At 45.4% G+C, this 15,959-nt stretch overlaps 1 pseudogene; it reads right to left on the bottom strand.

Annotated features, from left to right (window-relative positions):
• The window catches only part of LOC135442934 (chloride channel protein D-like), a 76,724-nt pseudogene extending 68,607 nt beyond the window's left edge, over positions 1-8,117 (bottom strand).
• Positions 8,118-15,959: the final 7,842 nt, after the last annotated feature.

Raw genomic sequence — 15,959 nt, 5'->3', positions numbered from 1 at the left:
ACTTCTAACAGAAGATGTGTGATGATTTAAATTATTACAGTGTGTTCCCAGGCAGCACTTCAAATTACATTTAAATGGGGAAAAAAAATTCCAAACCCTTAGTGGAATGAAAAATCTATTCATTGTATAATCTTGGAAGACTTTTCTACAAGACTTAAATTAGGAGCCTTAATAAATCTCTCAGAGGCTTTTAGCAACTTACGTTGTGTTTATGTTTAATAAAAATGGTGGAGGGTTCCAACTAAATTAAATTAAACTAGCTCTTAATTCCTGTGTTTTGAAAAGGCATCACGTTGATACTGTGATGACTTTATTCATGGAAATATGATTCAACTCTTTGGCTCACAAATCACGGTTACCAACCCCGCACAAAGGAAAAAAAGAAATCCCAGCTGCAGTCTCTGAGCTCCTGGAGACAAATGTCTGAAAGCAAAGAAAACAAAAGAAGCCAAAAGGGAGAGCTAACCCTTGGGAAGCATTGTCTATGTTTGTGGCCACCTCTGACTAACCATGCGCTCCTATTTCTGAACATCTGAGTCATCCCCCACCTCTGTGCAAATAAATAAATACGGATAAACCAACAGAGCAACAGAAAATGTGAATGGTTAGTGGGGAGAAACATGTTTGGTCAGGGTGGTGAAGAAGGGAGAACAAACCTCAAGGATAAATACTTTCCAACCCCAAAGTGGATCAGAAATAAAACAGCAAAACAGCCAACAAACAATCTATATCCTTTTAGCAGAGACCAACTTTACCATCTCTATTCAAGATAGGCTTCCAGACAGATAATACAGTGCAGCAGGATTCTCCTCTGAATGATGAATAAAGGAAATTATGTCACTTTCCAAAGCAAACAAAAACCCCAAAATCTGGCCCACAGTTACTAAATTTGATTGTGTTGCAACATAGCAAATTTTAAGATCCTCTCTGACCTACACAGGAGGACCAGGCAAGCCTCCTGTCTCCCCCTCACAAGGCCAAAGACAACAGCAGGGTCATGGGGATTCTCTTCCTTTGCACATAAGAAGGCAGCATAAAAACATTACCCTTCCATAAACTCTGCTTTTCCCCACCTAGGAACATGGTGCAACACCACTGCAGGAAACAAGCAGCTCCAACCCAACTTGCAATCTGCCACCTGCAGGGCAGCACCTGGTCCCTGTGGCTGCCCTCAGCTGGCCCTGGTGGCTGTTCCCAAGCTGGACACACAGACCACATCAGTCTGCACCTTGCACAGCCACTTAGGGCACATCTGCAGGCGGCTTTAAAATTACTGTCCCTGTTGTGTGAAGCCACTTGACACCAGCTTTATTTTTATACAGACTCTGCACAGGTGAAAACATGAGATGTAAAGCAGCCAACAGGCCATGGCTATGTGGCAGGTGGCTTTGCAGGAACAAAACTGACTGCAGTTATCCAGATAACTGCTTGCTGAGCATCACTCAGGGAATTGTACCAGGGAACCAAGCCAGCATTTAAAACACGCAGCAAACAAATCTTTTCCCTCACTGCAAGGCACGAATAGTTGTGCTAATGAAAAAGGGATGGGGAACAGCACAGGTGAAAAGAGCCCCTGGTGCAGGGCATTTTTTAAGTCAGTGCTGCTACTAAGACAGATGTTGCAAAGGCATACCCTCAGCCTGGTAGCTTTAACGTTGAGAATTGCTATTTCTCACCCCAAATGGATCATGGGACCTTCTGGCTCACAGAGGAGCCTGCAGGCTACAGCCATCATGCATGAGAGAAATGTCCCTAAAATGTCTTGATGTTAAAATGATGTTGAATAGAAGTGCCATTCAAAATACCCAATGATTTCTGGCAAGCCAGACAGCAAAGCTGCTGGCAAAAGAACTGCAAAGGGGAAAAAGAAAAAAAAGGAAACAGAGTCAACAATCATTAGATGTTGATGTGTTAGATGTGTCTGTGGACAATTTTTCAGTGTGACCCTCACCTTGCTCTGTTCACAAACAAACTTTCCCAGAATTAGCAGCCAACACAGATGCCCATATAACTTCTGGCAATGCACAAAAGTTCAAGCTCTTGACAGTGTTGCCATACACATACTGGGGCTAAGGAGAGAGGGAAACAACTGACACGGGCCCCTGTCCCAAGCCCCAGCCTCCATCCTGATACCTGAAGCCCATCAGCCTCTCATCTTTGCACAGGCTGTCTGTGGGGCAAGGTGTACCTGTGAACCCCTGTGATTTGTCCAGTCAGTTCAGTCTTTAGAAAGTTTAAACCTGCTCTGTTATGGTATGTACAGTAACAGCGAATTCCCTGTTCCTACTGTTGGTGCATTTCGGGGTAAATCTAGTAAAATACTCACTTTTTCTCTCACCTATGCTGTTAATTGCCTGTCTATAATTAAATTGAACACAGCAGGACAGTAAATGACAGAAAGGCTCAATGTTTTAGCTTTGGTGCCTCATAAAGTGCTAACCTGGGTCGCATGCAATACCCACATAGCACAGCTAAATGATCAATGTAAAACCAACAGGAACTTTTATAGGGACTGATGGTCTTTGGCTTAGACCCCTTCCAAACACTGAGTTTTCATGAGTTATACCAGCTGCCACTTGTATTTATTTTATAAACACCACATGCTAAGTGTAAATTGCATTGCCACCACCACTGATTTCACCCCAGACACTTGTATACAAGTTATGGGTGGTGGAATCCAGATTTAGGCTGAAGGCCAAGAAAGACCTCTCCAGTGGGGTTGTATAATTGAGGCTCTTTTTTTAATTATTTAAAGAAAACAGTGAAACAACAAGCACATGGAAGAGTAAGAGATTTGGTTTATCACAGTGTTAGGGTTGTATAATCGAGGCTTTGTGCTTTTTTTTTTTTAATAAAATAGTGAAACAACAAGCATACGGAAGAGTAAGAGATTTGGTTTATCACAGTGTTAGTGACTTGTTGCATAGGAGACCTAACACTTGCCAACACAGAACCCAGAGAGAGAACCACTAGCCCAGATAGATGCACTCACAGCCAGATCATCAGCACCTACAGACCAGGTCTGGCTTTTCAATTATCTTTTGTACTACAAATTTCTGCAAGCAGAAGATACATGGCAGGGGAAAACCAAAACAAGCAATGCAGGCTCTTCAGAAGGAAGGGAGTAAATAAAGGTAAGGTGAATCATGACATCAGAGCCAAGTCATGGGGTTTTTTCCAGGACTTCCTGCCCATCTCTAAAAACACTATAAAGGAAACATGGTCACTCCTCAAAGCCCTTTTCAGGTCAGAAGCAGGGTTCAAGTACCTTAAGAATAAGCACAAAACCACACTCTTCTAGAGTCTTCAGGCATTTCACCTGAATGGAGCCTTCAAAGTCTGAGATCAGTAATTACCTTAATGAAGCTGCAGCTGTTATTAGTAAGCAGAATATAAGTGTGCTCACTGTTTCCTGCTTTATTTTAACCAGCAGGCCATCTCTCAGACTGGGCATTCTCACACTCAAAACACATGTTTTGGCCACCCCAGGTTTTTGGTGGGTTTATTTGTGCTTGGGCTGACCACGGCCATGCTGTCCCCAGACCTCCTCAGCTCCCACGCACTTTGCTGCCTTCCGCAGGGCTCAGCTGTGACACGCTGTGGGTGCAGGTCAAGCACATCCCTGGTGTTTCTGAGGGCACACAGTCACAGCCTTCCCAGCAGCACATCCCATCAAGTGTTCTGTAAATGCATCATGCAGCACGGCCAGACAGCAAAGCAAAGTGCACAAAAAGGAGTTTTGCTCATCTGCAGCTGAAGGAGTATTCAGATGGGGAGACCTTCCAGGGCAGGAATTACATGTTTGTACTGATGCCAGAGCTCCCCTCCTGCCCTTCTGTATTAATAATACAATAGGACAGATTTTATAACAGAGCAGGACCAAGAGTGTGTGTAACAGTTGTTGTGATGACCTGGAGTCAAAGTGTGGTTTCTTTCTATGTATTATTTACTTATACTTTAGTGTGTGTATATACACACATGCTTGTATATACATACAAATGCACATATACACGTTTGCATGTGTATTTATCCACTGTTTATATATTTTATAAACTTACATGTAGTTTGTATATTAAAGAAAAGGGAAATAATTTTCCAAGAGGATTATATATGCTTTCCTCATGGAAAACCTAAACTTGTTCATTTTTTTTAATATCTCCTCTGATAAATTCAACAGCTTCCATCTGTTCTGCAGAATAATTCTTCCCTTGCATTTCTGTGAAGTGATTGAGGTCTGTCCTTCAGCAGTTGATGGTATTATTCCATTATCTTGAGTCCACAGAATAATGGAGTCCATTGCACTAGAGAGCCCAGAACTGGCCCCAGTACTCCAGATGTGGCCTCACCAGTACTGAAGAGGCAGGAAGAGCCTCCTGATAACACTCTGAATGCAGCCCAGGAGGCTGTTGTTCTCAGTCGTGGTCTATCAAGCACTGCTTCATTTTATTTTTACTTTTGTCGGCAAGTTTGCTGAGGGTGCACCAAAACATTATCCCATCATCCAGGTCATTAGTGAAAATATCCAACAGCATTTGACCCCAGGACTGACCCCTGGGGTATATTCTTGAGGACCAGCCTCTGGGTGGACTTCCTGCCACTGGTTATAATGCTTTGAGTCCAACAGTTCTGCCAGGCAAATCCATCTCACTGTCCAAACATCTAATCCATACACCAGTAGTTTGTCTATGAGACTTTTATAGAAAACAGTGATGAAAGCCTTGCAAATGCTGAAATAAAGAACAGCCACTGTTCCAGTCATTTCCTTGCAGAAAGTTGTTGTCCACTGTAAATCCATGCTTGATTGTGCTTGATTTGCTCATTGGAATGGACAGCTCTTCACCACAGATGAAAACCAATCAGGCCTCTTGGACCCCAGTGCTCTCCAGGATGATCTCACAAGGAGAGGATGATCCAGGAGAATCCAGGGATTCTTCCATGCAAATCCCTGAACAGACCAAGGTGCTCTCCTGGAGTCCAGTCATTCACCTTTTCCCCTCATCTCAGGATCCCACACACCCCAATCTCATGGTTACTGCTGCCCTCAGCCCTCACATCCTGATCAGTCTTTCCTTCTCTGCAAGTACAAAGTAAAGCAGAGTGTCCCCTTATTTGCTTCTTGATCCCCTTATCAGGAAGTTGTCATCAATGCACTCCAGAAACCTCGTGGATTGCTCGTGTCCTGATGTGCTGTCCTTCCAGCACATATTGGGATATCTGGCTAGACTCCCACAAAGATGTGGGCCAGTGACCACAAGACTTCTTCCAAATATCTGATGACAGCTTTGTCTGATTCCTCACAGTCCACAGCAGTCATCCACAACACCACCCCATGTGTTGGTGTGTCCTCCAACATCTGCAAGCTCTCAGCTGACTCGTCTCTTCCCAAAGCAGAGCTCCAACCATTCCCACTCTTAACTATGGTGTGGCCTTCCTACAGAGCCTCTATCCAGCCACTGCAGTGCTACAGCACTGTCAGCTATCCCTCCACATCTGTGAGACAAGGAGCTCATCTGCCTAGCTCCAGCCTCAGTGAGAGACCCCCAGCCCCAAATCTGCAGAGCTGCACCCTCCTCAGCAACATGCTCTGGGCTGTGGCCTCTGCCGAGTCAGGGAGTCAGGGGGAATTTCTCTGCCGAGTGCTGGGGGCTGGCTCTGGCAGCTCCCTGCCACGGCTGCTGAGCACAAGAGCACTGCCAGCCCAGCCCCTGGCCTCCTCCTGCACAAAGTGCTGCTGGCTGCATGTGTGACTGATGGTTTTACAGGCTGCTCCCAGCACCAGCTGCCAGGATTCCTGCCCCTGCCTGGTCAGGATTCAGCTGGAACAACAGCTCAAAAGCCCCTCCTCACAATTAACTTTTCAATATTTATACCATCTACCATAGATATCACAAACCAAGTGAAAATTTTACCATCTTTCTACAGGTGAGGAAAAGCAAGCAGTCAGGGTCAGAGATGCCTTAAGATTTACATTGGTTTTATCAATTCAGTGATTTTTACAACCACAATTCCAATTATCACAGAGATAATGACAGCCATCAAGGATAAATGAATAATTCCTCAGTAATCTATTACTGAAAATAAAACTGACCCAGACATAGTGTGAAATAACATGTCTCATACCAGGTCCACACTCACTAAGTACCTTAAAGAAAGTTAATCCCTTCCCTTGGATAGCACCCAGACCTAAAGCAGCACATGCTCTGGTGTCCACAGAGGAAGAGGAAGGTAACAGTGTGTTAAAGACTGCTTTCAACAATCCCATAACAAGAACAAAATCAGATATTATACTGTACTGTGGGCCAAGTTGCAGCTAGGGACACCAACACAAAGGACCACAAGGGGATCTGATCTCCACACTCCCCTCCACAGGCAGCACCTTCAGGCTGTTAAGACTTGACACTGTGCATATTCTAATAAACTAACACAGAAAATGTCACTCTGACTTTCTCTTCCTCACCTGCAAATAGTTTTCCACCAGGTTCCATTTCCATTTGATGAGAGACGTAATTATCTGATGAATCAAAAACCTCAGCACCTCCACTGCTGTTGTGATTAGCCCTATCAGCAGACATCATCCCGCTCTTTTCTAGAAACAGGAAAACACAGTTACCTCTCAGACCATAAAACAGGATTATTTGCCATGCTGCCTCTCACAAAGACACAAATTCCATTTTTAGAGCATTTTGAATATTACCTGTGACTGCCTGAACAACAGGCTTCTCTTGCCAGTACCTCTTTTAAAAGCGTACACTCAATATTTACCTTCAGGTGAAAGCCATTTCCATTTGGGTAAGGAATACAGCTGAAATTTTTAGCTTTGGATTTGTTTGGGTTTTTGTAATAGAGAATTACCAATGCAGATCTCTGATGTTGACTGCTTGATGCCATATCAAAATCAATTATATTTTGATAATTAAACATTTGGTAGAACATTTGGAACATATTTCAAAGTAATCCCTGTTTCCTTCAACTGCAATAATGCACTGAGCACCCATCATGTAAATGTGCAAACTTTTACCTCCAGTTTCTGTCCTTCCTAAACTTACACTTCTAATAATAATGTGCACCAGTAATAATGACAGATTTATTTTAAGAATCACCTAGGACTAGAGCAGGCCTACTGAGATTCAAACACCATGGTTCCTGCAGATTATGCTGTGAGAAAAAAAATTAAAATTAATTACTTTGAATAGTAATTTTAAAAGTTAATTGTAATTTTAAAATTATAATTAATTCATTTTAAGAAGTCCCAGTAAGAGAACATTTACCCAAACTTCTGCGAAATCTCCTCCTTTTAAGTTGTATACATTGAGAAGTTAATAATTTAATTATTTTTTCATATTCAGTAAGTTATGAAGAGCAAAGACATAAACACTTACAAAATATGCTTTTAATCCCTTGGCCCCTTTCTACGTTCAAAATATTTTCCTGTACACAGAAACAATAAACTTTTTCTTAATTCCTTCTGCTGTCAGACATATCCCTGGAGTGTCCAAATTACATATAGTTTAAGAGGCAACTTTACACTATTTGAGGTAAGTTGACCTGTATGTTTTCTCTTGCAGCCACTTCTTTTAAAGCTTTTTGTGCAAAGACAAATAATCCAGACTTTCATGGGCTAGCAGGTGTTCTCTCTACCCAAGGTACTACAGCTTGGATGCTTTACCCAAGGCAGTTTGCAGGTTGGCAGCTTGGAGAGGAGCAAGACTCGATGCATGTGAAATGTTCACTGTAAATCAAAATCAGCAGCATGCTGTGTGTTTCCCACCTCCAAGGCACGACCTCGGCCTACCAAAGAAAGAGTAAAAAAGGATTTCTGCTGTTTTCCACCAACTGGAATTTGGACCAGTTTGACAAGGTCTCATCTCAAATAATTGTAGAATCACAGAACAACAGAATGGCTTGGGTTGGAAGGGACCTTAAAGATCACCTAGTGCCAGCCCCTGTGCCTTGGACAGGGACACCTTCCACTAGACCAGGCTGCTCAGAGCCCCATCCAACCCGGCCTTGAGTGTTGTCATCTCATTGCAGGGGTTCCATACTGCTGTCTCCTTATCACAAAAGTTTCATACCTTCTTGGTGTTTCTCGTGGGTAGCTCCTCAGAGCACTGCCTCATTCTCCTTCACAAAGTAACCCACTGACTCCAGCTCCCTTCTCAACCAGCCACCCCGCTCTTTTATAACACTCTTCTTCTCACTGGTTTCAGCTGTGGCCTGTTAAAGTCAGTCCTGTTCCTAATCTTTGATAACTGGCCCAGCTGCAACTCCTTAGGGGTAAGATTACTTTCTACACTATCTTTATTTTTCTTATATTCTATCCCTCTACACTTGAGCACTACCCTGAGTGGGGCATCTACAGCTTCTATGGGCAACATGTTCCAGTGCTTTACTATATTGGAATATGTATCCCAATATAACCAGTTAGATGGTGCCCTGGCCAGTTCTGACCTTCGCTGCTGGGCCACAGGCAGCTCTGCGGTGTTTCACCTCAAAGATACCTTGGCTGGTGGCAGAATGCAGCGGGGCACAAGACAGGACTCCGTTCTCCTCAGGGGAGAGCTTCTGGCGATGGTGAAGAAAAGAAGGGAGCGGATTCTGCTAGAAGGTAGCCAGATGTTTATTCCATGAGTACAGATACGTCTGCACTGGGCCACTGCTGGTAACAGAATAAAGCCGCATGGTCTCATTCACATTTTAAGCTCAGGACAGGGGAAGGGGAGGGGACAGGTGAGTCACCAACCAGGTGAAGGGGCAGGGTCTCAAGGTACTAGGGACACCTATCACACGACGCCTTGCTGGTATGTTAGCCTGATTGACAGGGCACACTCAGCGAGGGGCGAGGGGGAAGGGAGAAGGTAAAACAGGATATTGCAACACACCACAACATCTCCCCCTAGTTTTGTTTAAAAAGAAGAGGGCTGTGTTTATGGTGCAGAATGATTCTACTGAGGCTTCCAGGTCATCCACTGGAGCACTGAGGGCTTCCAAATGGTAGACTTCAGGAGGGGGAGATGAGTTTGAGATTAACTTGAGAACCATGCGTCTGATTACTCCAAAAACAATGCTAAAAACTACAATAACTACAACTAAAATAAACAGCACTAAAATTACAGTTTTCAGAATAGATCCCAACCAGCCCGAGAGTCCCCAGCCATTGAAAAGTCTATTCAGCTCGTTGTCAGTTTCTCTGTTGATGTCTGAGAGCCTTTGTCAAGGTAGTCTATACGTGGTTTGGGCTGCGGTACTATGTAGGAGATTGCAGGTGGGATGATCACGAGTAGGACGAGGAGCAGGCTCGGTCTCATGACGTCTCGAGGCTACACACAAACAGTGGGATCTAAACTGGTACAAAAACTTGAGACAAACATATATTACAAACTATTCCAGATAGGAGGCTTAAATGGAATTTCCTCCAGAGAACGTGCGCGGCGTTTTCTTCTCCAGGCAGCGTGAGCAACCTGGGGTGCTTCTGCAGATTTCTCTGAGACTTTGGGAACATAGGGCTTTACCCATTTGGAAGGAACCCACCTTAAACCAGAGGGGGTGGACACACAGGCGTATCCACGTTCCCAAGTAACCAGTTTGTAAGGTCCCACCATTTTCCAAGTCTCAGGGTCCTTTACTAAAACTGGAGGTTTTTCTTTCATCAACCTGTGACTGTTCCCCCCAAAGTGGCGTAGGATGGGTGGGTTCAGGCTGTCAAAAGAACAATTCAGAAAATTGATTGTGAATAGTGCCCTGGATAACCGGATGTGGGGAGGTTCTACCTTCAGAACCTGTTGTTGCTGGTCCAGGACCCTTTTAATATCACGGTGAGTTCTTTCTACAATGGCTTGACCTGTAGGGGAGTAGGGGATGCCAGTTTTGTGCTCTACTCCCCATTGCTGCAGGAAGCTCCCGAATTCCTTGGATCTATAAGCAGGCCCATTATCAGTTTTCAGCTCCTTGGGGATGCCCATGAAAGAAAAAGCCTGTAAGAGGTGCTTAATAGCATCAATAGATGATTCTCCTGTGTGGGCAGAAGCATAGACCGCTCCAGAAAAGGTATCTACACTAACATGAACATATTTCTGCCGTCCAAAAGCCTGTATGTGTGTTACATCTGTTTGCCACAGTTCACAACTGTTCAGTCCCCTAGGGTTTGCTCCCGTACTCACTGTAGGGAGTGCATGTTGTTGGCAATTTGGGCACGTGGCCACAATCGCTTTGGCCTGTTCTCGAGTGATGTTAAACTGGCGAACCAGGCTAGGTGCATTTTGGTGGAAAAGCTGGTGGCTGATTTTTGCCTGTTCAAAAACATTTGGGAGAGTGGCCATCACTGCAGGCGCAGCAAGAGCATCTGCCCTTCTGTTGCCTTCAGCAATAAACCCTGGCAAGTCAGTGTGTGACCTGACATGCATCACATAAAAGGGTTGCTCTCGGTGAGTGACTAACTTTACCAGTTTGGAAAGCAATTCAAAAAGTGCAATGTTAGATACATCTTGCAGTATTGCTTGATCTGCTCTGGATACTACTCCTGCCACGTATGCAGAGTCTGTAATCAGATTAAATGGTTCTGAGAACCTTTCAAAAGCCCTAACAACTGCAGCTAATTCAGCAACCTGAGGTGAACCTTCCACCTCAGCAATGTCCGTCTCCCACTGCTGGGTTTGAGGATCTTTCCAAGTCATAACAGACTTGTGGGACCTCCCGGACGCATCTGTAAAGACAGTCAGAGCCCTTTTTAAAGGTCTCCTACTTAGAGCAGTTCTTAATTTTAAAGTAAATTGAACATCTTGTTCAAACAATTTGCAAGCGGGCCGTGCTACCGAAAATTGTCCTGAGTAGGAATCCAGAGCAAACTGCAACACTTCATTTTCTTGAAACAATTGTTCCAGTATTTTCATAGTATTTTGACCTGATTTTAACTCAACTGGAATGTGAATGCACTTAAAATCACATCCTGCTAACTCCCTGATCCGGGTCCTTGCTTTCCGGATCAGTTCTGCTATCAGCTCTTGAGGCTTTGTCAGCCTCTTGGACCTTTTGTGACTGAGGAAAACCCATTCTATGATCAAGAGAGAGTCCCTCTGGTCCCGGTCCTTTTTTGGTGTGTCCTTTGCCTTAGGTGTTTGTTTTTCCTCCCACTGGAAAATAATTCCATGGAGGTGTGGCAACTTACCTAGGATGATAAATTTGAATGGCAGATCAGGCCGGCATCGGTGGGCCTGTCTTGTGGACATTGCAATCTGAACCTTTTCTAGAGCTTTCCGTGCCTCTGGGGTAATAGACCTAGGAGCACCTGGGTCCTCTCCCCCTTTCAGTAAATTGAAAAGAGGGGCTAGGTCTTCATTAGTCAGACCAAGCCATGGTCTTACCCAATTCAAAGACCCACACAACTTGTGGACATCCGCAAGGGTCTTGATCCTTGGATTGATTTCTAGTTTTTGAGGAACAATGGTCCTATTTCCAATTTCTAAGCCCAAATACTTCCAAGGTGGCATCTTTTGAATTTTCTGTTCCTGGAGCTCGAACCCTGCAACAATCAATGCATCGATCGTTAGGTCAAGCGCATGTGTTAGTAAATCATCATTGGGGGCACACACAAGGATATCATCCATATAATGGTAGATGATGGCCTTCTCTGCGGCTGCACGCACTGGGGAAAGCAGGGAAGAGACATACCACTGGCAGATAGCTGGAGATACTTTCAGGCCCTGAGGAAGAACAGTCCAATGGTACCTTTTCATAGGAGCTTCTGAATTGATAGAAGGGACTGAGAATGCCAAACGCGGTGCATCATCAGGGTGCAATGGGATTTGGAAAAAACAATCTTTAATATCAATAACAGCTAATTTCCAATCTTGGGGAAGCATTGTTGGGGATGGCATACCAGGTTGAGGAGAACCCATATCTTCAATTACATTATTAATTTGTCGGAGGTCACAGAGAAGTCGCCACCTCTTTTTGTCAGCTTTTTGGATGACAAACACCGGAGAGTTCCATGGGGACATGGTCTCTACAATGTGGCCCTTTCTTAGTTGCTCTTGTACTAGTTCCTCAAGCACTTTTATTTTTTGTTTACTGAGTGGCCACTGTTTCACATCAACTGGTTCGTCTGTTTTCCACTTAAGTTTTTGGGTGGGGCGCTGTTGTTTAATGACTGCTGCACAAAAATGCTGTGGAGAGTCTGGAATATTAATTGTGACACCCCACTGGGCCATTAAATCTCTCCCTAACAAAGGTTCTGAATAATCTAACACAAATGGACGGATATTTGCCAATTGTCCGTTTGGACCCTCGAATTGAATAATGCTTTTGGATTGCCTTGCCAATTGCAGACCTCCTACACCTCGAAGGTGACCAGCAACATTTTGTAAAGGCCAGTGAGCTGGCCAGTCTTGTACTGGAATCACTGTGCAGTCTGCACCTGTGTCTACAAGCATTTCAATGCGTTTAGACTCCCCACCCCCACTGACATTGCACCACAATTTGGGTTTATCTGTCCCAATAACTTGGACCCGGGCGACTGTGGGCCCTTGTTTATCGACATTTTCAGGTAAAGATGGCACAGGGATAGCTTGAGCAACAATTTGTCCCTTAGGAAGAAACAGGGGTGGGTGGAAACAGTGCAGGCTGAGAACAAATTGCTTGGGATCTGATGTTGTCAGTCCCGGAGCAATTTCGATCTCTTGTGGTGTGTTTTTGTCCCCAGTGATGATGTACTTACAACGAATTTGGTTCCAAGTACCTTTCTGTTCAGGATTTACAGAGACAATATGCCAGTCAGTGTCCTTCAGGTGGAGTGACTCTGTCAGCTGCAACCTGTAAGGCTCATTGACAGAAGATGCGGTTAATACAGAATCACTTAAATCATAACAAAGGTTATTTTGTTTCACATTTAACAGTGGACTAGCAGACTTGGTCTTTGAAGCACCTGCTTCACTTACACAAATGTTAATATTATTGCGCGCTTGATTTATTTTGCTACCCTTATTCTCTTGGCCTGCTCTTTTTATGTCTGCACGCCTGGCAGGCTGGCGCTTTATTCTTCGTTTTTTTGTTGTTGACCCCCAGGGAGGGCTTGCAGTTCTCCTCCCCTGCTATTTTTAAATTCATCAAATTCCCTTTTCAGGGGGCACTGGTTACTCCAGTGCCCTAGCTTATTGCAAAGCAGGCATGGTTTAGTGGGCTCAACCATTGCCAGTCTCCGCTGCTGCCCAGGGTACTGCTGTGCTGAGGGAGAAGGTGCAGGGCTGGCAACAGCAACACGCTGAGGTGGTCTTGGCAGCGGCCTTGGTCTGGTGTCTTCAGCTACAGTCATCAGAGGCACTTTCCTGTTACAGACTAGAAGCATATCTTTTAATGTAGGGGAAGGTTCCATAGGAAGGCTCAGGATTGCTGCTCGACACTGTTCATTTGCATTTGTAAATGCTATTTCTTCTAAAATTGCTTCCCTTGCATTTTCCTTTTTAACTTGTATTTCAATGGCTCTAGTTAGCCTTTCTACAAATTTCACAAAAGGCTCTGATGGTAGTTGTTTGATTTTACTATAGGGCTCAAAAGGCCCCTCAGGTTGGAGGGAAAAGAATGCCTTTTCAGCTGCTTCCTTTACTTTCTCGAGTGTTTCTGCAGGAATTGCAGCAGCTTGGACTGAGGGAGAAGACCATTGACCCTCACCACAGAGGTGGTCAATAGTAATAAGGTTACCATTGTTGTCTTTTGCTGTGTTTGGATCAGCCTGTAAGCTTGAGAGAGCATCTTTTAGCAGTTGTTTCAATGCTGATTCCCATAATTTGAATTCCGTGGATGTCATGAGACATGAAAACAATTGTTTTAAATCATGTGGAACCACAATAGTCCTACTTAATTCAGAATTTAAAAGGCCACGGAAATATGGACTGTGTGGACCATATTCTTTATGAGATTTACAGATCTCTTTAATCAATTGTCGTCCAAAAGAACTCCAATTAGCAGTTGGGGCTGCTCCAGCTTGAGCTGCAGGCTGAAACGTAACAGGGGCCAGTGACAACATGGCACCATGCATTGGGTCTGCTGTCCCCTGCTCTGTATCCCTTGAATCAGAAGCATTGGGATCACAGCTACAGGTTTGGGGACAGGCAGTGGGTGTGTCCCCACCGTGGGAACCCGGGGAGGGGGCGGGGACAGGGAGCCGGCAAGGGGCGGGGAAACCGTGGGAACAAGGGGCGGGGTCAAGGGGCTGGCAGGGGGCGGGGATACCGTGGGAACAGGGGGCGGGGTCAAGGGGCTGGCAGGGGGCGGGGATACCGTGGGAACAGAGGGCGGGGTCACCTGGTGACATCACGTCAGCAGCCGCCCCCTGGCAGGAGTAGAGGGGCGGAGCTGAGGGTACTGCAGGAAAGGCGGGGGGAGGGGGGAAGGTGTCACGAGGAACAGGAGGAGAGGGGGATGGGGCAGGAATTTTGGGATGCTTAAGAGGATTTTGGGAAGAAGAAGACCAGGTTTGGGAAGATGCCACGTGGCACCCACCATCTTGTGCACCCCCTAGGGACTGGGGGCCATTTTGGACATCACTGCTCTCCGAAAAGCTAACACGTGCTCGGGATTTTTTTGGGGAAAGAGGTTTAGGGGTTTTAGAGGGAGAGGGAGGAACAGGGAGAGCAGAGGCACATGGCTTTACATTTGGCTTTTTCTCCATTTCCTTTTGTTTGAGTAATGCTGTTCGAATTTGTAAACTCCAGAACACAAATTTAGCTGAGGATAATTTGCCAGATTGTCCTAAGGTTATCAATTCATTCCCAACTTTATCCCAGAATTGAATATTGTGGATTTCTTCAGGGGAAATGTTTGGGAACTGCAGAAAAAGCCATCTTATAAACTGTTTCAATTTTCCTTTAGAGAATTTCACATTACTCTTGATTAAAATGCTAACAATATGATAATACACTCCCCTTTGTACAATGCTAAGTTTGGAACCCATGATAAAAAGCAAAGTACTTAATCCCGCCTGACCAAAAACAAAGCTAAAATCAGCTACCAATTTCTAAAAAAAACCACAGATAGAAAGCGATAACGAGCAGACAAAAGCTTCACAATGCAGCTGTATATACTGCTTTTAAAATTCCCGGGCAGCAGCAGCAGGGCACGCCCTGCCCCCCGCCGTGGAATGCAGCGCCCCCGCGGAGCAGAGAGAGCAGCCACTCCACGTGGCAGCCGAAACCGGGAGGCCCCCCCCCCCGCCGCCGCGTGTGCAGAGCACGCCCGACCCCGCAGCCACGTGGAAAGAGAGCCCCCCCCTCCCCCGCAAAGAGAAAGAGAAAGAAATCTCCTAACACGTGTCTGAACACGCTGCTGAGCCGGGGCTGCTCCGGCGCGAATTCTAAAAAACAGTGAAACACGCAGCAGGAAAGCTAAACTAGAACGCTATGAATTCTCGTCTGTGGGGCTGCGCAGCCAAAATGCAAAGGCAAAAAAGGAACAGAACTCACGGCAGAGTCTGTTTTTGAGCTTCTGCTCTACCGAAAGCAGAGATACTCACGTGAAATGGAAGCTGTAGGCTGGGTACAGGCAGGCAGGTCTCCACCGGAAAAGGACCTCTCTCTGGGTGCAAGAGAGGCTCCCCTTTTCTCCCTCTGGAAAATGTGCTCACCACAATGAAGCAGGGCTTTCCAAAGGCGCCGAACAGTCCACGAAACTTTTTCTGGGAGTATTCCCAAAGTCTCTAGCTGGGAGTCTTGAAGCCAGGCTCCTTTCAGCTGGATGCACGGCTGGCAGAAGCTTCTCTGAGGAACTGCGAGTCCTTTTTCGGGCTGCAGAGTCGAGCCACCCACAGGGACGCCAATATATTGGAATATGTATCCCAATATAACCAGTTAGATGGTGCCCTGGCCAGTTCTGACCTTCGCTGCTGGGCCACAGGCAGCTCTGCGGTGTTTCACCTCAAAGATACCTTGGCTGGTGGCAGAATGCAGCGGGGCACAAGACAGGACTCCGTTCTC

Source organism: Zonotrichia leucophrys, chromosome 2 (genome assembly GCF_028769735.1).
Source record: "Zonotrichia leucophrys gambelii isolate GWCS_2022_RI chromosome 2, RI_Zleu_2.0, whole genome shotgun sequence".
NCBI classification, from domain to species: domain Eukaryota; kingdom Metazoa; phylum Chordata; class Aves; order Passeriformes; family Passerellidae; genus Zonotrichia; species Zonotrichia leucophrys.
Note: the sequence above shows the minus strand (reverse complement) of the source record. Positions and strands in the feature narration are given on the sequence as shown.